Source organism: Lissotriton vulgaris, chromosome 1_1 (genome assembly GCF_964263255.1).
Source record: "Lissotriton vulgaris chromosome 1_1, aLisVul1.2, whole genome shotgun sequence".
Taxonomy (NCBI): domain Eukaryota; kingdom Metazoa; phylum Chordata; class Amphibia; order Caudata; family Salamandridae; genus Lissotriton; species Lissotriton vulgaris.
This window is the reverse complement of record NC_141685.1, coordinates 2042200334-2042222912: the sequence shown is the minus strand read 5'-3', so window position 1 is coordinate 2042222912 and position 22579 is coordinate 2042200334.

Genomic DNA, 22579 nt, shown 5'->3' with positions numbered 1-22579 from the left:
CCTTGTAGGTGGTGTGGTTTTCGGTTGTCTTGGTGTTTCTCCAGTTCTTCTCCAGGCATCTGCAAGTGAGCCTGGCTTCTTGGAGAGCGGTGGTGAACCAGGCGCTTTCCTGGGGCGTTGTCTGTCGGGGTTGCATAGCGGGCGAGCTTGTCTGTGCAGTCAGAGATCCAAGTGTGGAGTTCTCTGGCTGTGTTGTTTGCATCTGGTGCCCAGGTGCAGTTGTCTCGGGTGAGGGTGGCGTTAAGTTGCTTGTCTGTAACCTTGCTCCAGTTCCTTCATGGTGGGCGTGGGGCTGGTTTGGGTGCCTTGTGTTTGTTTGTTTTTAGTAAATCTTTTTATTATTTAAAACAAGAAAAACGGAATAGACATATCCGGTGCCATACATTGCAACATAATGATAGGGCGGACAGGTACAAAGACAAGATAGGCTTGAAGTAACAGAAGAATCGCTGAGAAGCCTGCGCTAATCAGTACGAAGCAGGATTAGTAGCATTACAATCGACAAACAATTTAAGCGCAGGCCCTCAGAACCCGCCCACCAATAAAATCAGAATAGTAGACAAAGCATGGCAACCAGACACTGGAAGTTAAACAAAATCAGGATATTTCGCCAATATTGCTAATAAGGGAGAGACTAAAGAGAAGATTGAAGAAAAGAAAAACCATAAGAACGAGAACAGAAATAAAATATTAAACCCATCCCCCCACCCTGCACCCCTTCATATGGCTATCGCCTAACCCCAACTAGCAGTGTGCCTGTCGCCCAAACTAGCTAGGTTCTAAAAATAGAAAAGATAATATATGGGGAGGGCATTTCCGTATGGGCTCCCGGTCCCCTTCACCCCTGCCAGAGAAAAGCACCCCCTATGATGAAAGTACAATGTTACAGAAATCACAAAAAAAGTAAATTAGGGGGAGCTATGATACACCGCCCAGCCTCCCGTTAGATCAACAGTTACAATTCCCACATCCATTAAGGGCATGGTACCAATCCCGATCAATCGAACTCAGCCTTGGACCTTCCGAACCATCATGCAAACCCCTCCCGATAGGACAACCACTTCTACAGGAGAATCAAAATGCAGAAAGAGTCCAAATAAATTCAGTCCAACACACATCAAAGTCAGTGATTCCTCAAGGACTCCATCAGCACAGAAACGCTCCCTCACGGACGGATAGTCCCAATGTTGTTTTCTCCACGATCGTGTAGTCATCAAAGAGGGAAAGGATGAAACAGAAGTCCAAAAAAATTACAGACAGGAGTCTCCGGGAAGGGAACGCCAATCGATTCTCCCAGAGTCAGCAGTGATGGTAGACGTAGTAATATGTTCGAAACACCGGGTTCAGGATTCTCCAGAATACCGACCGAGGGCTTCGGTGCTTCTTGTCGCACGGGGTCCTCATCCAGAATCAAGATGGTCGGCGTGCAAATCACAGCTGTCAACAGGTCCTGCAGTGGAGCAGGGTCCGGTTGCACACATTCCTTCTCAGATAGGCCCATAATCATTTTGTGAATCAGGGCATCCATATTGGCATGAAATGCCCCGATGGCTGCCAATGCTGTCCTTAGCAACGGCTCACGTTCCGTCCAGTCCATTTCTCCCCGCACAGTATCGATCTTTTTTGCTTCCCCAGAGAGGTTTCTCCGGGAGAACAGACAGGGGGGGAACGGAAGGCGTCAGGGGTTGACTGATCTGTTCCTGCAGCAGCAAGCTGCACTCCGCTGCCGCGAGCGAAGACCCCGACCCAACGAGCCCCGGTGAGGGGGGAAACTGGGTCCGTGGGACCTCCACCCACAGCCACTGTCATGTTGCGTCACTCCTCCCTCGATGTTAGTCAATCAGAGTGACCGCCGCCAAATTCGGGCAAAAAAAAAGACCTGCACTGCAGTAGACCGGACCCTGCTTGGTTCTCACGGCCGATGTTGTTCAACTGCAACCCGGCTGGGTCAAAACTCGAGGCCCCGGCTCTCCTGTTGGTCTAGGCCGCAAACTTCAACTCGACACAACTCCGTCAATCAAGCCAATTAAGTTTTCGGGATTGCACCATCGGAGTGTGCATCAGTTCTTCCACACGGAGATCGGGCTTAAAAACAGGATTATCTACAGGATCATCTGGCAGGATGCGGAGGTCGGCGGAGCCGGGAGCCTAAGCAGCCATCTTGTTTGCTAGCGTAGCTCCTCCCCCTGCCTTGTGTTTGTTGATGGCGAAGTGTACGCAGTGGTGGCCGGTCCATCTCGGCTGCATTGTGTGGATGAATTGGACGCTGTTTCCTGCTGCAAAGATGGGGTTGAGGGTGTGTCCTGCTCTGTGGGTCGGTGTGTTGACGAGTTGTTTAAGTCCGATGCTGGCAAGGTTGTCACAAAGGATAGTGGCGTTAGGGTCGCTGGGGTTGTCGAGGTGGAAGTTCAGGTCTCCAATGAGTATGTAGTTTGTTGATGCGATGGCGTGGGGTGCGATGAAGTTGGTGATGGTGGTGGTGAAGGGTGTTTGGGGGACAAGGGATCTGTAGATGAGGGTTCCTCAGATTGTGGCTTTTGGGTGTTCTGGATCCGGCAGTGCAGGTGTTTGACAGAGGGGAAGGTTTTGCTGGAGGTGGTGAGGTGGAGGGTGCTCTTGTGGGCAATAAGTCCCACAGATGCATGGTGGCAACCAAAAAGCAAATCAGTCTTCACCCTGCGCCCAATGGAAACAGTCCAGCCCGAACTGCCAGGCCAGGTCCTCCCTGGACTGGAAACAAGCATCCTAGGACTGGTTTCAGGCTTTCACCCATCATCAGCCAGGATAGCTTGACTCCAGCTGCATGGAGAGCACGGGACCCACGTCTGGGCATACCCGTCCCACTCGGGGTGACAAATGCATTTCCAGTTTGAACGCAGCCATAAGCAAATCAGTCTTGACCCTGGGCCCAATGGGGACAGTTCAGCTCGAACTACAAGGCCAGGTCCTCCCTGGACTGGAAACTAGCATCCTAGGACCGGTTTTGGGGTTCCACCCCTCATCAGCCAGGATACCTTGACTCCAGTGGCATGGAGAGCATGGAACCCACGTCTGGGCATACCCGTCCCACTCGGGGACATATGTGCACTGCATGTGCATCCAGACTTCGCACTGAACAGCATGTGTGCATCTGGGTCTTCTTACAAGAAGCAGGTTGAATACAGAAGAAAGTTAGGATATGCCAGTGCTCCAGGCAGGGCAGTTCCTGCCCAGGATGCTCCTGTGTTGGGAGGCCCATTTTGATAATATAACGTTTTGTGCAAGGTCAATGTAGTAAGACAAGGTGTCACAATTCAGTCATAAAGTCACAGCTCACCAGTAATAAGCTGTGGAACCTCTTCCACCCCCTATGAAGAGCCCACTCTGCCCATTCCTTAAAACGTCTCTGAAATGTGGCACTCAGTGAAGTATGTAGTTAGTCCCTAATCAGGGATGGGGGCACCCCTTATAACTTCCCTGGTGCAACTCATGACATAAATAAAAATATTTGCTTGATCGGTTTGATCATTTGTGCTCGTCGCTGCACCAGCTACAACATCCTTTATCTGCAGCTACATTGTACTTGCAAGTATACACTCCATTACACCTATTTGACCATTCAAATACAATAGCAAACACGTAGGCAATGATTATCTCTATGTATTTCCTGTCTCTGTATATAATCATGTAGTGATTTCATGAGATCTGGCATGCACCTAAAAACTGTTGAAGATAAAAAGATAGCGCCCAGTAGCGAAATAGGTGCATCCTGTGCCACATTAATTTCACTGAAAAATAAGTCTGGTGTTATTTTGCAGTTTCAGACCCAGCAATTTGCAAAATCACAGACTTTGCAGCTTTAAAATCAATGTTTGCAATGTAGAGAACACATTTTGCTAGTTGTAAAAGGCTTTCTGAAACGCAAATTGCCTTTGCAACCCATTTCGGATCTGAATCGGAGGGTACTTGAAAGGGCGTTTCTCTCCTACTTATAAGTCACATAACTGCATATGTATGATTGGTTTGCGACCTCAGGGGTGGTTGAAAACCATTAAATTGGTGTAAAGGCCGACTTGGTCCCTGATTACAAGTTCTAAACAGCGGAATTTCACGTGCAATTCTTCTCAGCACAGTTATCAATTGGCTGGTGTTGCCAGCACCCAGATGTTATGAGGTAAGGAAAACCCGACCAGCTTTGGGATAGGACAGAAATGTAGCTAAGACCTGTTCCACGGCGGCCACCCACCCTCTGCCATGAGAAGGGTGGATGTAATGCTCCCCGGCGGCCAGCAATTCCACCGTGGTGGCAGTAAATGGTTAATGTGTTCTAAATCTGTCAATAACCCTTCCCCAATATTTTGGAATTCTGTATGGAATTCCAACCAGTATATCCAGGTCAGCACATGTAGTATATGTTCTGAAGAGTTGCCTTTGTAATATTAGGAAATCTGGGCGGTAACAGAAATTCAGAATCTCTGCACAGAATTTCTTTATTACATTTAATTGAGGCCTTGGAATGATTTCGGAAAAATATCAAAACTTGGCTTTTCAGGCAGTAGGCAGAGGTCTGACACTTAGGGGAGTTTTCACTTCAGCGGCTTGACACCGCTCGGTAACAGCGCGCTTTATAAATGATATAAATAAATAAATAACCAATTTGCAGAGTGTAAGCTTTCTGTTGTCCACTTCGAGAACGCTGACGGATCGCCTCGTAGAGAGAGCAGTGGTGCAGATAACCCTCGCACTCTGCCCCACTCTACATGCATGCATCATTTTTACCCCATCGGTTGCATCCCCTCCCGCCAAGAAAAGCCACTACACTTCTTGTCTTGTGGTGGTCATTTGTTGGCTGCAGTTTATTAGGGTTACAAGGAAACAGTTATATTTGTACTTTGCATGTTATATCATTCGACATTTCCTTGTGATCATCTCTTGGCCCCTTTGGGCCGGGTCTTTGTTAGGTTGAATTTCTCTTTGCGCCTCGTTTGCGCAGGGAAGGGGGTAGCCTTTGTCCCAGAGTTAGGCCGCCTCGCTACCTTGTCCGACTTTGTGGTGCCCTGCCATACGGCGGGGGCTGGGCTGCGAGCACCGTCTCTGCTTGCTACCCCTTCCCTTTTGTAGCCACGAATACCAGCCATGAGGCATCCCAAGGTCGCTTTCCTTAGTCCACCTCACCCAGCCGTGGGGCATCTGAAGGTGAGTGGACCAATTCTGGCGCACCGCCCTCCGGTGTGCCTCCGTACCAACCGTTCTCAGCGTAGCCCTTCGCCGCGTAGTTTGCCCTTTACAGCCCTGCAACATCGCTGTTTCTTTGGTGTGGGTGGGTGGGACAAGATCTTCGGACTTCCGTCGCGCTGCTCCCCCGCTTCTGGATGCTAGGAGCTTACCTGGGGGGAGCCGCGCTTTTAAGCCCCCCCAACTGTACTTCGGGGTTTGCACCACCTTATTGATTTGGGGTTTGAACCCCGCGTGCCCTACCGATTGTTCATTGCCCTGCCAGGGGGGGGGGAGGCTGAGAGGGGGACACCTTGCCTGCCTAAGTTATGTGCCTCCGTACCAACCGTTCTCAGCGTAGCCCTTCGCCACGCCGCCAGGGAGGCTGCCGTCTTCCTACGGCTCCCCCCATACGTCCTGCTTTTTACTGACACCCCGCCAGTACCATGGCGCCGCACAGGTTGGCCCAGATGATTCTCATGCCCTCCTCAGAGAGGTGCACCCCATCTCTGGCCTAGTACTCTGGGCGGCCAGTGTGTATCAACCCGCAAAACTTGCTCACTGCGAGGTTCAGCTTTTTTCTTGAGTTTTCCACCCCTTTGTAGGATTCTGCTCCTCGCCATTCCCTTCTACTGATTAGCTCGGACCATACTATTGTTGTGCGCCCAAAAACCCTGGACGTCTCGATTAGGTCTTTTTGTATTCCGAGGAGCAGCGCTCTCCGCCCCATCCCGGCTAGGTCGTTCCCTCCCAGGTGTATGATTAAGACGTCCGGATGCCGACCTGCGTCTTTGCGTAAGCCTTTGAGGGCTGCCGCCAATTGTTCCCAACGCATGCCTGACCGACCGAACCACCGGATGCATGTGTATGTCGGTCTGTCCCCTAGTGAACACCCCGCTGTTTTCCACCATGCCTCCATGCGTCTGACAAATAAGTGGCCCACCACCCAGACTAGGTGCGGTCTGCTGCCTGTTGGAGCAATGAAAACACGGCCGGTCACTAACGAAGCTGCCCTGCGCCCCCTTTGGTCATAGCAGCTGCGGGCGTACGTATGTTTTGTATGCTCACGAGCGCCATCTTCCTACCGCTTGTATTCCTGCCTCGGACATCCCATACTGTGCTGCGGTCGTGGCTGCCCCTATCCGGAAGGAGTGGGACCCAAAGCCCCTTGGCGGCAGGCCCGCTCTGCTGAGCGCTAGGCGCATTACTGCTGTGAACTGGAATTTGCTGAGGTGCCTGCCATCCCTGTGCTTGAACAGAGGCCCCACCCCCGCTGGGCGCACTGCCATGAATGTCCGCAGGCAGCACACGGCGCAGTGTCTCTGATCCTGAATACACTGTGGTCTGATTAAGGCCCCTTTCCTGCCTGGTCTGTTTTTAACCGCCTTAGGACCATTTCTACTCCCTTTGCCCTGGGTGTCACGTCGCTGGCCTGAATGCAGTGTCGGCCAACCCCTCTCTGGCTGGTGCTACTAACTCGCTGATGCGAAATTCCCCGAAGAAGGCCGTGAAGAACGCGGCCCGGAAGAGCAGCCGCTCGTACCCGTCTGTCGTTACGCCCTGTAGAGCCTCTAGTAGCACTCCCAGCTTTTCAAAGTCTATTGGGCATCTTGTGTCCACCGCCTTTCCTTCTTTCCTTCTCCACCCCTTCATTGCTGCCTTGATGTAATGGGATGCACTAGGGTTGTGCCCTGTTTCTAGTTTTGCGTGGTGTGACACGGCTGCCAGGTGGGCCTGTGCCCTCGACCTCGATTTCCCTTCCCTGTAGGCCCATCCAATGAACTGTTCCACTGCCCTGTTGGTTTCATCATTGTCCGATAGGGATTGGATGCCCCCCACTCTCATCACTGTCTCTATGTATTTACTGTAGCGTTTGGCTACTGCGGGGGCAAGGGCGTGTGTAATCAGTTCCGACAGGTCTGTTTTGCCAGCTCCCACAGCTGGACCGGGAAGGGGGTCATGTTCCTCTCTGCTTTGGGTGCCAGCTCCCTGAATTTGCCCATCATGTTTCTTGAGAGTGCGTCTGCTACATCGTTCTCCACCCCTGGGACGTGCCTTGCTCGCAGTTCTATGTAGCCCTCCAGCTGCAATGTAACCAGACGCCGCAATAGTCTCAGTGTGTCTGGACACCTGGCCGACCCTCTGTTAATCGCCTGCACTACACCTTTATTGTCTGACCACAGTGTCACTTTCTTGTCCTGTAGGTCCCTTTTCCAAATCACTAGCACCACTACGATAGGGAAGAGCTCTAAAAATATTATGTTTCCTGTTATGCCTTGCCTGTGCCAGTCACTGGGCCACTGGCCTGCGCACCATTGTTTCCTCAAGATAGCCCCAAACCCCGTGCTTCCTGATGCATCTGTGTATAGTTCGATTTGTTTGCTGGTCAGCCGGCCCTCCCTCCAAATCAGCACCCCGTTGAAATCTGCCAAGAAAGTGTCCCACATCTGCAGGTCCCTCTTCACTTGGGGCCCGAGCCGCACGAGGTGATGACTGTGCTTAAGGGCCCGTGTCAGCTGTGTCAACCTTCTTGCGAACAGCTTGCCTGCCGGTATGACCCTTGTTGCGAAATTCAGTTTCCCTATGAGCTGCTGTATGTCCCTCAATGTGGCCTTGTCTCTCCCGCAGAGCTTCCTTATGTCCTGTCTGAATTCTTCTACCTTCTCGGGGGGCAGCCTAGATGTCCCTGTGACTGAGTCAAGCTCGTTCCCTAGGAACACGATCTTCGTGGTTGGCCCCTTGGTTTTGTCTTTGGAAAGAGGTATCCCTAGCTCACCCGCTAACTGAGTGAATGCCCCCAGTGTATCTTTGCACACGGAGGTCCCCGCTGGGCCGGTAAACAGGAAGTTGTCTAGGTAATGTAGCTTCCCGCCTGCCGGGTGCCTATCGTGCAGTGCCCACTCTATAAATGTGCTGAACAGTTCAAAGTATGCGCATGACACTGAGCATCCCATGGGCATTGCCTTGTCGTGATAGTATTGTCCCTCCCACTGGAAACCTAGCAGGTGGAAATTATCTGGGTGGACCGGGAGCAGGCGGAACGCTGACTCGATGTCTGCCTTTGCCATGAGGGTACCGCTGCCTGTGGTCTTTATAAGGTCAATTGCGTCGTTGATCGTGGAATACGTTACTGAGCACACCTCAGCTTCAATTCCATCGTTCACTGACCTGCCTTCTGGGAACGAGAGGTGGTGGATCAACCGGAATTTCCCTTTCTCCTTTTTTGGTACCACTCCCAGCGGTGATATGATCAGTCCCCTCCCCCTTTTGGCTGGGAGGGGGCCCTCAATCCTGCCTAGTTGTCTCTCCTTCTCTATTTTCTTGGCCACCACCCCTGGGTGTTGCATTGCTGACTTCTGGTTTTTCTTGCAGGTGGGGGCAGGGGGCCGTTGAAGGGTATGGGAAAGCCCTTCTCAAAGCCATGTACTAGTGTCTCTGCGTCTGCTTTGTTGTGGTATCTATTGGCTAGCGTCCTTAATCTCTGTGTGTTAATGGGGGACCACGCTAGCGAGGGGCTGTCACGTTCCTCCGCCCCCTCTCCGTCCCATCCTCTTGCCTCATTGTGTCTTTTCTCTCTTTTGACGAGTTTGGGGTCGTCCTTGCGCCTGCAGCTCGCTGCGGGGTGCCCTTCCCCGCACGTGGAACATGTGTGTTGGAATTTACATGCTGGCCCATATGTACATTCCCCAGCCTCAAATTTTCAGTATATCGCTGGTGGCCCGTTGGCGTGTGCCCCTCTACCTGCGCTGGCGTGCTTATGCTTCTGGAAAGGCTGAAAAGGCCTCCCTTTTCCCTTCTGAAAGGGGGGCCGAAAGGAGTGATCTCTCCCCCCCCCATGTCCTGACCTCTTTTGCTACCATCATCTTATGGATGAAACCGGACACGACTTCCTCGTTCCATTCCATCTCTGGGTGTGTCTGCATTTTTAGCCTGAAGCCCTTGTCATATTCTAGCCATGCGTCGCCCTGGAACTGTCGCTGTGCGTTGTGTATGTTTGCTTCGTACAGCCATAGATCGGCCGCGCAGCGCGGGAACTTTTAGACTATAATGCCATGCCAACTACATGCCATGATCCTGAATGCGTCTAACCAATTATCAAATGTCCGCTCCTTGCGCTCCTTCCTTCTCTCCCTCCTCTCTTCCTCCTTCTTATCGCATGTTGTTAAATCCAGCCCCTCTAACTGAATCTCCAGCAACGAGAATATATCTATAAACTCTTTCCTCCAGATCCTTTCTTTTACCGCTAGGGGTATTAAGCTGGCTAACCCCGTGGCTCTGGTGGTCAAGGATGCCGGACCTGGCGAGAGCCGCGCGTATGTTTCGGGCGATGGACCTATTCCCGGGGATGGTACTGCGGGCGGGGCGATACCCCAGGCTGCCGTGGGCAACCCTGTCTCCCCCTTCGCGAGTGCTAGCCCTAAGTGGTGTTGTCGCGCCGCCCCGGCGTTGACCAGATGCCAGGGTAACCCTGTGGCCTCCCCTACCTGTGGGATTGTGGCACCACCCGTCAGCCCCGTCCCCTGCCCTGCGTTTGTTTGCGCCCCCTGTGTCACTGTGCCTTGCACCCCCAATCCTTTCATTAACATTGGCGCCATGGCCCTACAACATTCCTCAATTATTGCAGTAATTTGCTCACCGTCAGTAGCTGTGTCCTTGGGCCCCTGGACCGGTCCCTCTGCCGCCATGGTGGCTGCAGGTGGCTGGATCCGTCTGCCAGGCGCTTTCGTGACTTTTGCCGCGTCTGCGAATTTGGCTGGCATCTTCCTTCATTTTTTTCCGCCGGTGGTGCGCCCACGCAGCGTTGCTGTCTGCTGGTCCCCTCCCCTGGGTCGCGGATGAGTTGTTGATGCAACCATTCCTCCCCATGCACTGCCGCGGCTGCTCACATCCTCCCTAGTAGGTCCTGCAGGTCATGCTGCTCTCGTTGTTTGCCCCCTTTTCTTGCCATATGCACCAAATAACTTGTGGTGGGGCGGGGTGCTGCCACCAATATCCCTGCACCAAACTTGACTGTTGCCCCAAGCAACTCCTTTGCAGCAGCCCGTGCTTGTTGTCCTTTGTGCCTAGCCTCGGTGCTGGTATGCGCCCTCCCGCTGCTAGGGGGCGCCTGGAGCTGTTCCTTCTTCACTTGCCAAGGACGCTCCTCTCTCTCGCTTTGGTTCGTGAGCGCTCGTTGCCGCCTCCCCCTTGTTGCCTGCGGGGACCAGGACAGAGCCGGCTGCGTTCACCTGCCGGTAAGCTAGCTGCGGGGGTGTTCTTTGCCGGCAAGGCCTGCTGCTGTACTCACGCTGACCGGGTGGGCTCTGGTCGCGTCAGGCTGCACCGCAGCAGTTGTCCGCTCGCCGGGTGGGCTCTGGTCGAGTCGGGTTTTTCCTCCCGGCCGTTCAGTTGAGTCGGGCTTCTCCCGCGCTTACCGGGTGGGCTCCGGTCGCTTCAGGCCGTGCCGTAGCAGTCGTCCTCTCGCCCCACTCGCCGGGTGGGCTCCAGTTGAGTCGGGTTTCTTCCTGGCTGTCCCGTGCTGACCCGGGTGGGCTCCGGTCGCGTCGGCTTTTCCCTCAGTCGGTCCTGCCCTGCCCCGGGGCTCGGGTCAACCGTGGGCCGGGCGTTTCACATCCCAACCACTGCGCCGGTCAGGTGGGCTCCAGTTCCGCTGGGCACTCGCTGCAGGTTGGCACGTTTCCCCGGGTGGGCACCGGGCCAGACGGCACGGTTCAGGTCCTTTGTTCGCCAGGTGGGCTCCGGTCGAGGCAGCTGGCAGCGCGGAGGCGTTGTCCCGGGGGTCGAGTCGTCCAAAGATAGGCTCCCGCCAGGTGCTCCGTCGAGGCCCACGTCGTCCACACAAGCTCTTCGGACTTCCGTCGCGCTGCTCCCCCACTTCTGGATGCTAGGAGCTTACCTGGGGGAACCGCGCTTTTAAGCCCCCCCAACAGTACTTCGGGATTCGCGCTACCTTGTTGATTGGGGGTTTGAGCCCCGCTCGCCCTCACGATTGGTCATTGCCCCGCCATAGGGGGGCGGGGGGCTGAGAGGGGGACACCTTGCCCGGCGCCGGCCTTTTTCGCGCCAATCCGTGTCCCCCTTCCATTTTCTTGCCTGGGGCGCCGCCGGGTTATGGCGCCGGCTTCTGAGCCCCTTCAGGGGTTCGGCTCTGCGAGAACGATTGTTTGGTACCCTGACGTCATTCCTTGAATGAATACATCGGAATTTTAAACCAGCCTATGTCCTTTTAAGGGACTTATGCTGCTGTAAAAAACAATCACATTTAACATTTAAGGTATGAGGGCGCAGGGCTGAAGGGTGTTGTCCCTCGCAGGCCTCCGTCCCTGTACTCGCATGCATTTGCAAAGGGTCGCAGAGAGCCTCCGGCTTCATCATCTATATAAAGTTGGAAGTGGTCTCTGTGATCTGCGAATTTACATTTTAGATGCAACTGCTTAATAGTCCGTCGGTCGCATTGCGAATTGAAGCCCAGCTCATACACCAGCTGGTGCACTGCAAACTCCACCAGCTGACTGGTCTTGAGGCGTCAGGCCCAAAACTCCGCAGAGATCGGAAGGAGGCCCAGGGCCGGACTGAGAACCAGAACCGGCCCTGCAAAGTGCTCGGCCGGCCCCGCTCTCCCCCTCCGGGAGGAGAGGGGAGGGGGGAGAGGTCCGACCGCGCACTGTGACAGGGCCGGTTTTCGGCCGTTTTTTTTGTTACAGCGCCGTTTTTGCAGCATAACGGCCCTGTAACAAAAACGGCCCCAGGGGCCCAAAACCGGCCCCCAACCATGCGGCCCACCGGGGGATTGCCCGGTGCCCTCAACGGCCAGTCCGGGTCTGGAAGGAGCTCATAAAGAATTCTCCAACACGAGTCCACTTTGCACTCGCTGTGGACAGAACGAACCAATCCAGGCCAGTGAAATGATGTTAATGCAAGATTATTTCTTTCCTTATTGCAATAACGTTATAGACTTGTAGACAGTTTGATAGCTCAGCAGAGTAACGAACCTCCTTGGACTTTGTTACTTTCTGATATTTTCACTTATGTTGTTTATCTAAAACGCTTTTCTTTTCAAAGCTGCCACAGTGGGTTATTAGTACAAGGACGAAGAAATGTATCTCTCACAAGCACGAGTCTCCGTTGTTATGTGCTTAGGAAGGCTGCCAGTAAAGAGTGAAATTAGAACAGGTCCCGGAAATGGTCTCCTTTTACAATAAATCCCTCTTTTGGCTTGTCAAGTCAGGGTCACCAGAATGTTTACACAATCCTTCCACAGCGAGTCGTGCAGCGTTTACACGCTTGGTTTCAGAAAGAATACAACATTAGTATGGTCATGAAAATGCACGGCCGATCATGTAGGATATGAATTTCGATTACTTTCAGTTACTGGAAAAGTATCTGACATGACCTTAAATTTAAAACTTATAAACGTAATTTTAAGGGGTGGGAGAATAATAATTTCGCTCCGTCGGCGGAGTTTGCAGAGTTTTGCCCATTACAAGGTTCCGGCAAAACTCAGCCAACCGCTGCATGGCCGAGTTTTGACTCAGGCGTTTTTTAATTTCTTATATCGCGCTGGACTCAATCCCGTAAGGGTATCTCCGCGCTTTGCCAGCCAGAACATTAACAGAGTCAATGAGATAGATTAATGGGACTGAGATGCTTCCTGGAAGAGAAGAATTTTTAATGCCTTTCTAAAGGACAGATGGTTGGTGGTCATTCTCACATCTGTTGGAAGTTTATTCCATAAAGCAGGGCCAACTGAGGAGAATGCTCGGTTTCCCTGTCTGGATTTTTTTGTTGCAGGGGGTTTTAGAAGAGCTTGGTTACTTGAGCGGAGTGACCGGCTGGGTTGATACAGCTCAAGTGATTGAGAAAGGTATTTAGGACTATCCCCATATAAGCATTTGTGGACCGTACAGCATATCTTGAAACTGATGCGCTGCCGTATAGGGAGCCAATGCAGCTCATCCAACAAGGGCTTAGAGGGAGTCCTAGCCGGTGCACTCATGACCAGTCTAGCCGCAGTATTCTGGACTACCTGCAAACGGCCTACTGCATCTGTATTTGCTAACGTCAGCAGGCCGTTGCAGTAGTCCAGGCGGCTAGTAACCAGGGCCTGTACGAGTGTCTTCCTATAGGTGTAAGGAAGATACGGAAAGACTCGTCTTAGAAGGCCAATGGTGTGGAAGCACAATCCTGCGATGTGGTTGGTGTGTTCCTTAAGGGTCAATTTTTGATCAATTTTTACCCCTAGATTTTTAACGTGTGGCTTTGATGTGGGAACTGGACCCAGATCCAGCGCCACCAATCTGGAGACCAAAGAAGACTTGCTTTGCCGAAGAGCATAACCTCTGTTTTTGCAACGTTACATTGGAGGCAGTTTGCGGCCATCCAATGTGACACTGCCCTCATGCCCTCAGCAAAGTTTTCCTTGACTTTAGGGCCAAGGGAGCTGAAATGGTAGAGGAGCTGGGTGTCATGAGTGTAGGAAACCGTTGTGAACCCATACTTCCGCACAATCTCAGCAAGGGGGCCACATATACATTAAACAATGTAGGGCTAAGGCATGAGCCCTGTGGCACCCCCTTCGTGAGCACCTTCGAGGTGGAACGGTAGGGGCCCAGGCTAATAGATTGCGACCTCCCGGAAAGGAAGCTCTCCAGCCAGGATAATGCTAAGCCTCCGATCCCCACTCCCTGCAAACGGCTGAGGAGGATGTTATGAGACACGGTATCAAGGGCCGTGGACAGGTCCAACAGCACTAGAATCATGGAACCCCCTCCATCCTGTGACATTTTGATCTTATCAGTCACCGAGAGGAGGGCCGATTCAGTGCTGTGGTTGGGCCTGAACCCAGATTGTGATTGGTCCAGGCCCCCTGTCGCCTCAATAAAGCTGGAAATAATGGTGTTGACGTGTTTCTCAGCCAGTTTGCTAATAAAAGGGAGGAAGGAAATAGGGCGGAGGTTGGAGAGCTCTGACCAAGGTAGGGTGGTGTTTTTGCGTATGGGGTTCACTACCGCTTCTTTCCAGGGTTGTGGGAGTTGTCCTTCGGCAAAGGAGAGATTCATTAGTTTTTGAATAGTGGGGCCTAGAGATTCCGTCAGGGGGGAAATCATTTTAGCAGGAATCAAATCAGTGGGGGAGCCGGTCTTCATTTTGCTAATAAGTGTGGTCAGATCTTGTAGAGTTATTTCTGGGATTACGTGAAGGGTATTCCCAGGGGTCACCGTTGGGGGAATTTCAGAGGCCTCAGTCTCTAAGGGACCTGAGACTTTCATGATTTTCTTATATATCCCCTCAATTTTATCTTCGAAAAACTGGGAAATTTTATTGCAGAGATCTTGGGTAAAAATATCCGGGCTCTCACAAATTACTGGGCTAGTGAAGGCCTGTATGATTTTAAATAGCTCTCGGGCAGAATTGCCTGCCTCTGTTATTTGGGAGGTGAGACTGATTTTCCTCGCTTTTCTAATGTTTTTATAATAAGTGGTCATAGCTACCAAATATCGGTCCTTGTCTTCCCCCTTACGTGTCCGTCTCCAACGTTTCTCCAACTTCCTACACCCCTGCTTTTCTGCTTTGAGGGCCTCAGTGTACCATGTTTCCCTCTTAGCTATGGTTGGCTGTTTAATAGTTTTCTGAGGAGCCAGTGTGTTAATGGCTGTCATCAGTGTGGAGTTAAATTTGGAGAGGGATGTCTCAATGTCATCCGAGTTTAAAAGTACTGGCTGCTTCCAGACTTGTGTGAACCTGGCAGGAGTGACTTTATGCCATGGTCTGCGTTTGATGGGCTGCGTAATAAGGTGAATAGGTAGATGCAGAAAAGAAAAGTCTAGCATTTTATGATCAGACCAGTAGATGTATTTAGGGGCATGACAATAAACGTTAGGGAGGGAAGTAAAAATTAAGTCCAAGGTGTGGCCACCTGTATGGGTGGGACCATTATTACGAAGGTGAAGGCCCAGCAGAGCAAGATCTGTCAGAAGTGCTTTTGTATCAAGGTGGTCTGCAGCATCAATATGAAAGTTAAAATCTCCGAGTAAGATAAAGTTTTCGTTAGTTTTCATGTAAGGAGCTAAAAGTTCAGTCAAGGCTAGGGAGAACCCAGCATTAGCTCCGGGTGGGCGGTATATTAGTGCCCCTTTCCAGTGTACCTTAGGGCTAGCTTTTAGGTGAAAGATCACTACTTCCATGGTGGGTAGCATTACTTGTTCTAGAACCCTAATATTCAGAGTGTCTTTATATATAATGGCGATCCCGCCTCCTACTTTCTCAGGCCGGTCCTGGCGAAGAATTTTATACCCCATAGGTATTCCTAAGGTGACAGTGGGGATAGTGTGCGGTTTAAGCCAGGTTTCAGTTATGAAACAAATCTCAGGTTTGATGCTGTGTATAGAGTCCCAAAGTTGTATATGATGTTTTGGGAGGGACCTTACATTTAATAAAAAACTTTTCCAGCCTTTTGAAATGTCTGAATTATCGCTGGGGCACCCAACTATAATGTTGGAGTGGGTAGCTTGAAACCCGCATGAAATGCAGGAAAATGGCCCTTCGGGGCATACAAACAATCTGTTAGTGCATCTGTGTTTGCCCTGGGGTTGTAGGGCAAGGAGGGCATGTGATGAATACCTGATACGAGGGGCGGTTGTGGGCCCGTCCATGATACGAAGGAGCAGAGTGGCAGGCCCCTGGCCCCGTCCTGTCGCGGACGGGCGCAGACGGGCAGCTCTTTGGCGGGTCTTCGGCGGGGCTGCGCGCGATCGCTGCGCGCTCAAAGAGGTGCGAGGGCTAAATAGCCCTGTGTGCAGCCACTAGAGCGCTAACCGCTCCTAGTGGGACCGGAAGTGGTGTGAATGCCTACCACCCCCTTGCTAGAACGGGAGGTGGGAGGCAGCTACCAGCGCTTCTACCACGAAAAGGAGTGTGTCCTGAAGCGAGTGTTGTTGCGGTGAGGTGCGGGGAAATGCGGACTTTCGATTTCAATTTTAAAAATAAGGCACAATGTTAAATCACACACAATTTTAAAATAGTTGTAAAACAAACTATCGCAATGTCATCTAATCACATTAGACTAGGAGCAAGTCTGACCAGCAAGTGGTATGGAGAGACTGCCACCGTCTCCTCCCGCACCGAGCTCCTCCGGTGCTCCGCCTAAATAGCCCTGCGTGCAGCCACTAGAGCGCTAACCGCTCCTAGTGGGACCGGAAGTGGTGTGAATGCCTACCACCCCCTTGCTAGAACGGGAGGTGGGAGGCAGCTACCAGCGCTTCTACCACGAAAAGGAGTGTGTCCTGAAGCGAGTGTTGTTGCGTGTGAGGTGCGGGGAAATGCGGACTTTCGATTTCAATTTTAAAAATAAGGCACAATGTTAAATCACACACAATTTTAAAATAGTTGTAAAACAAACTATCGCAATGTCATCTAATCACATTAGACTAGGAGCAAGTCTGACCAGCAAGCGGTATGGAGACACTGCCACCGTCTCCTCCTGCGTGGTTCCCCAATTTTAAGTTGGTGAGTGTGAGTCAGAATTTGAATCCGCTAGCACGATTTTCGGGTGCTAGAACGCCTCCCAGTGAGATTTCTCATTGCGGGCAGTCACGGCAGTTTTCATGTAACTTCGCATATTTCCGCGGAGTGAAACTCTGGAAGTTGCGCTAACCATTAGCAATTATATAAACTGTTTTTTCAGAACTGTCAAATATATTTTCAAAACGAAAACTTTATGTCAGCGCTTGTACCAGTTGCAGCAGCAATAAAGTAGTGTTGTATTTAAAAAAACAACATTGTACATGTTCTGCCGTGGTGCTTAATCCCACCACCTCTCATGTCAAATATCAGTTAATAAAGACTGCCATGAAATGTAAAACTTCATGTGAAAAATCATTTTGTATTTGATCTAGGTTAGTAGGGGCCCAGCCAATAATTCAAATTGCATCATACGGAAAGCGAATCACCTGTTAAAGATCTGACAACGTGGAACTGTTTATTTTTATAGTTGCCTTGAAAAAAACTCCAGGAAAACCACTGTACTAGCCAAGTCTGTGACACTGTAATGGGGTGGGTATGACTGCCGCCTGGACTCTGCCAAGCTGTTGATCCAACTTTCATTTATAATCTATACCCTGATGACCTAGAACTGTTGAGCAAGGTTGCTTGTTTTGGATTGCACTCTGTTTTAACATCCGATCAGTTCTGAGGTCAAAGATGATTAATTTACTCTGCAAAGCCAACTTTCACTTTTTTAGGTGAGTTAAATCAGGTCAAATAGATGGGCATAAAGATACAAAAAATCTAGGGGTGATAGGCATATGTTTAAGGATTTAGTAGTATAGACCCAACCTAAAATGCCTGAAAATCCCAATAAACACGTGAAAACAAGCTGGGCTATCTAATAGAAATGGAAAGTGCAGTTATACAGCTATTCATTTTTTTTCACTTGCACTGAAAAGGCATATACTCTTCAACAATATGGGACCAAAAAGAGGTAGTTTTATTCTCATTCAAAAATGGAAATTAGCATGATGATCTCTGTGAATGCTAGGGAGTGCACTTCAAGTGAACCACGGCCTGCTGCTGATGCTGGGCTGAGCAACTTACAGAGCTTCTTCGTCTAACTGACTGTTCTGGAGGGCTGTGGTGCTGGACCCCACTTTTCTTGTTGACCCGGCTTGCAGTAGTGGCGTGCTGAACATGTGAATAACCAATGTGATTGGCATTATGGTGTTGGTTTCCTGTTAGCGTCTAAGTAGCTGGATATTCTTTTAACCAGGGCTTGTCTGGGTATTGCCCTTACTCCCCATAATTTTGAATACCACAAGGCACCAAAGACCCGTGGGGCTATTCACAAAAGTAAATTACACTTGTGAGTAAGTTACATGTGTAATTTTAGACTTACTCTTTTGCGTTACTTTACTTCTTTTGGCTACTCACAAAACCCAAGTGTAAAGCTACTCAAAAGTGCAGACTTATTCGTCTCTTTTCAATGAAAAGGGGGTTGACCAAATGTATGAGTGTAAGTTACTACTGCCAAAAAGAAACAGTATTAAGTCTAGCACCAGACATAATCAACCACTGATACTGCAACACTCGCCCTTTAAAAATAATGGAGGTAGGGACTTTACATAAACCATAATAGGAAAGCATGTTAAACTTAGTGAATGTATTTAAAATAGTTAACAATATAAATTAATTTAATTTAATGTTGAAACAAATATAAAAATTAAACATATTTATTATTAAATTATAAAATATTACTTTTTTTAATTTAAGAATTCATGTAAGATTACCTTTCAATAAAATTAACCACATTTAGTTAATTCTATATTCTACTTTAAAGAACTATTAATGCATAATTGAAAAATATTATTTACCTAAGATGGGAATTTATTTGTTAATTTAAACTTCAGCAACATATTTTAAATGTAATATATTTACATTACATACATATATATTTCACTATTAAATTAATAGTGATTTCTTTCAAATACAATATTAATTAGGAATAATACTTAACTTAAAAATATCTTAACTGTTTTTCCCCAAGTTTAATTAACTTTTTTAGTTTTCCCTATGCTTTACCATATGTTGATCTCTGCACCCATTGTAGTGTCCCCTATGATAAAGTATATGAAGAACTAAAAACGTTCATTTAACTAGAAAACAAATAATTGACTGCACCCCACACCTACAAGTGACACTGATGCCCAACAGTTCACATTTTTGTGTGTGACCCAGGATTTAAGATTATGGTGGGCCAATTCTCTTTCTGCTGCTTCAGCTAATACCCTGCCCTTCTGTACACCATATCATCCACCCTGCTGCCACCAACAAATTCTCTTCCCTCCCTTTCTGTGAAACATGTTTCAGTATTAGTAGCAAAGCAGGCCTCACTGTAAATAGAATTGAGAAACATTAACTGTAGTAGCAGGTAATTACCACAGAGGCCGCCAAACAATAGCACCAGACAAGACACTTGCTGTTATTAGAACTACAGGTCCCGCATACTATCAGTAGGCCGTAACCCCAGTGACACCAACACAAAGCGTCCCACACACTGTTCGCAAATGTAGGAGATACAAACACTGAGGTCCTGGGCATTTGCAGATGGCCAGCAACCTATTTATTAACCTTGGAAGAATAAGAGACTCAGCTAGCTTGCTGGGAATTGAACATGGGACCTGTATGTCATACACATGTCAACTTTGAATGCTGGCTCACTGTAAGAATATCTGCAGAACTGGGGGGTCATTGGGAAGGGTAGGAGTTTTTGTAGTTGAGCAGTGGCAGCATGGCTTGTGTGAATCTTATTTTGTATTTATGTTTTGTAATACAATTTAATCATTTAGAGTTACACCACTACTGACTGTGGCCTTAATCAGCAGAATGGAGGATGTACCAGAGAAGGAGAATAAACCACATGATGTGAATGCAGGTTTGTACAGCTAAGGATGTGCCCTCCATTAACTATAGTTTAGTTGATTTCAAGGAAACTTTGTGTTGTGCCTGGCCCTCTCTGCAAGGTCACAATAGATGTTTGCCTTCCTTTGCTGAGCTCGTTTTGTTGTGCTCTTGGGACTGTGCCCTTTCCCCTTTTCAATCAGTGGTAAATTGCTTGTCCTCTCTCCTTATCACATGGTAAAATTTGCCTTCACCTAAATGGTACATTTAATTTGCTTGTACGTCCCTAGAAATGGTACTATATGTACCCAGGGCTGCAACACTCATTGTACCACCCACTAAAGTAGACTTTTAAAGTATGCATCAGGCCTGCCACTGCAGTCTGTAGTGTAGTTTTAAACTGCATTGTGACATAACAAAATAAACCTTTTGCCAGGTGTAAGCGTTCCTGTTAAAAGTGGCGCTAAAGGCTCATAAGGAAAGGTTTATGATATTCAAAAAGTAGAATATGTGAGTTTAAGTTTTACATGTCCTGACAGTGAAAAACTCCTAATGTCGTTTTTTACTGTTGTAAGGCTATCTCTCCCTCAGACTAACACTATGTTACCTTATTACACTTAGGGGCAGATTATGATACTGTCAGAAAAGTCTCCCACAGTCGGTCGTAGCCTTTTCGACCACATCGTAATGTGCCTGTCAGATTCCTTTCCGCCCACCTCATTACAATAGAGGCGGCCGGAAAAAAATCCGACCGGTCATTCCGACTGTCTTGCGACGGGTTCGGAGAGCCTGACCACCAGTCGGAATACTTTCAGTTATCCCAAGGGCGGCTTTTTTTCCGCCCTTGGAATTACATTGCTGTTTTTCGGCAGCCTTTCTGTGGCGGCCTTTCCGACACAGAAAGGCTAACGGAACACGACTTTGGGGGCCTCCAGCAAGGCCCCCTCTGGTTGCAGGCTGTCCTGTTGATCCCTGCACCTCATGTCAGGCACCTTGAGGTGCCTGCCACGGGGTGCAGGGATGAACTGCACCTCTGATTTTACAATGGGAGCATGTATTCCAGCTGGAATACATGCTCCCCTTGTAAAGTATAGGAATGTGACCGAACAGTGTTCGGTAGAATCCTAATTAGTTGGTCGGGACCGCTGACCGGTATCGGTCTGTCCCATGACTGCGATGATGTTGGGCAGAGTAAACTCCACCCAACATCGTAATAGGACCCTTAATAAGTGATACATTCTGGTTGGGACCAGATATAGATATGATGTTTGCACTCAAGTGACTTGTAACTTAGAATCTTCTACAATGGTAAAGCCATATTTTAGGTACTATTCTGCAAATTACACTTTTAGAAAGTTGGTATTTTAAAGATATATGCAAGTATCACCTAAGGAAGGCCTATGAAGCCCTACGACAGGTAGCTATGTAGACTTAAGTAAGACATATACCTTTTACTATGTCTTAGCAGCAACACTTCTAAACTGTCAACTTGCTGTGGAAAGATGAGGAGCCCCATCAGCTAACACAGGGTTAACCAGTTGGTATCCCTAACCGTATAACTCCAGAATGGGAACACCTAACAGGTCAATCAAGTATGGTATCAAATTAATAGGGGCATTAAATCCGACCTGATGCCCAGGCCAGATTTCGAGTCACTATTGAAGTTAAGCAACTTTTAGAAAGTTGCCACACTGCTCTCCAGCTAGTACAGTGACCTCACAAAGGCATTGACACATAGATGGGTTTTTGACTGCCTGGGGAGATGTGTGAATGACTCCTAAGCCTAGGAACAAAGGCATTTGCCTCAGAGTGACGTATCACCTCCTACCCCAGGATGGCCACTCAGGGTGTTAGGCAAAAAAACAGACCTCAAAGGTGAACCTGCCTTTGAAGGGTTGCTTGCAACAACATCCCTGGGCAGTATGCCTTTTGTCCTGCAGACAATTAGGAGACAGAAGTATGAGACGGGAGCCTGTGTCCAAGCTGGTTTTCATGTGAGCGTGTAGCCCACTGGTTAAACACACCTCTGTGGTGGGCTACCCTGCTCTCGATGACCGAGTAAGGGTCATGCCATTTTGAAGGGGGCAAGAATAGGATCTGGGATAGCCAGATGCCACACATCATAAGAAAATTCATCACTAGAGAGGAGGGGACCCTGTGTCCCATTGGCTATTGACTGCATGGGCACTTGCCTGGGATAAGTAGGGCACCCCTGGCACCCTGCCACTCAGTACTCACTGGATTTGGGAAGAGGACGAGAATAAGATGACTTTGCATCTATTGCAAGCGCGCAAGGAGGGGCTGCGATGTCAGAGTGACTCCACCAGCTGCACTTTGGGCTAGTGGAGTTTGGACTGTTTGTCTGCGTGCCTGGTTTGGGGAAAAGTTGATTCCCGGCCCCAGTTCAAAGCAGAGTTTCCAAGAGTCAGTTGGCTGATCCCCCAGAACGGCACTGGGAGGTTCAAGCTGAAAGATCCCAATTTGCATCTCTGGTAGCCACTGCAAAAGCTTTTTCGCTACTGGAAGCCGGGCAACCTAAAGGACAATTCCGAGAAAGCCAAAAGGGGCACCCATGTCTTCTGGACTCATGGATGTTGTTTGTGATCGGATTCATTGCCCAAGAGGAACACCAGCCACCATCAAAGATTTGCACAGTGACCGCTGTGTTGCAAAATCAATAGGTCTGCATCGGCAGCCCTTGGAACCCTGCACAGAATTCCGGTTGGGACCCTGATCTCAGTGGCCAAAGATGCCCCACATCATCTGCGGACCGAGGACTCAACACAACTTCACGCTCGCCAACTGCACAGCATCAGGAGCATCCTTTGAGCATCCATTGCCTCCATCCCTCAGCATCAGAAGTATTCCATTAAAGTCTGTGGCGGTTATTCTGTAAAGTTGAGAACTTGCTTCACTGACACTCTGGTAACTGTCTGAAGTATCCTTTCTGGCCTCCTAGGTCAGATCCCTGCTGGATTTGGTCACCAAAGTCAGG